The following is a 1,417-nucleotide window of genomic DNA, read 5'->3' as shown; positions in this document are numbered from 1 at the left end:
TATATGTATATGTATATATATGTGTATATATATGTATATGTATATTATATATATTTATATGTATATGTATATATATATATATGTGTGTGTGTGTATATCTATATATTTTTGTGTATATAGATATATATGTATATATATATGTATATATATGTGTGTATATGTGTATATAAATATGTATATATATGTATGTATATATATATGTATATGTATATATCTGTATATGTATATGTATATGTTTATGTATATATATGTATATAGGTATATATATATATGTATATATATATGTGTGTATATATATATATATATATGTGTGTGTGTATATATATATTTATGTATATATACATATGTTCTTTTATATAATATAATTATATATACAATATAATACAATATAAATATAATAATAATATATGTATATAATAATAATTATATATGTATAATTATTATCGTCGCTATTTCCATGAACCGACAAATACGAAGATCGTGATTGAAAAATTATTACTTTTTGATGCCAATTTCTGACTTAAAAAATTCGTTGCAGGATTCTTGTATTTATTATTTAAAACATATTAAATAAATTGTAGTTATAAGGTCCCAATGTTTATATCAATCTATTAATTAATTAGTAATTAGCTAATTTAAAATATTAATTAAGATTATATTAATTAAGATATTCGTAAAGTTCTTGTGAAAGTTATTTACATAATTGCAGTTTATTTATACGGCATTTCGACGGATATTCGTCAATTCATGTGAACCATCCTGAGCTCTGCTTACCAAAAATATGCGGTAATCGCGCGATAGTATTAGCATTTGCATACATGAAAACAGTTTGGCGATGCTTTTGTTTTTGTTTTGTTTTACATTTACATCCAGCGTTAGGCCCACTGAATTGTTTAAATGCTTAAATAATTGAAAACATAAATTATGTGGATTAAATTCTCATATAATTTACAAGGAAACTTTATAATGTACGGTATTATTTAAATAAAATAGGTAACATTTTATTGAAAAAAAAAACCAGATTTTACATCTATAGACGTAAGTTGATTTAATATGCTGAATCATTATTAATGGTATAGGCCTATACCTATTATATATTTCTATAAATTAATCAACAAATATCTCATTAATCACACTATTGCAAATAGGCCTATTGAAGTATTATTGAAATATTATTAATTCTTTATTAAAGCATTATTCGAGCACCTTCATTATATTATTATTATTATTATTATTATTATTATTATTATTATTATTTTATGTATTATTTATCGTTTCCGTTCCTTGGCTGGCCAAGGACATTTATTTCATTTTTTATATAAGGCCTTTGGCCCAAATAAAATATAATAGCTATTTACAGAGGGAATGATCACTTCTACGTTTAAATGAGTGATAAAGAAATTTACATAAACAACTT

Source organism: Anneissia japonica, unplaced genomic scaffold (genome assembly GCF_011630105.1).
Source record: "Anneissia japonica isolate Jap-2015-1 unplaced genomic scaffold, ASM1163010v1 scaffold376_len1572418_cov194, whole genome shotgun sequence".
NCBI lineage: Eukaryota > Metazoa > Echinodermata > Crinoidea > Comatulida > Comatulidae > Anneissia > Anneissia japonica.
Note: the sequence above shows the minus strand (reverse complement) of the source record.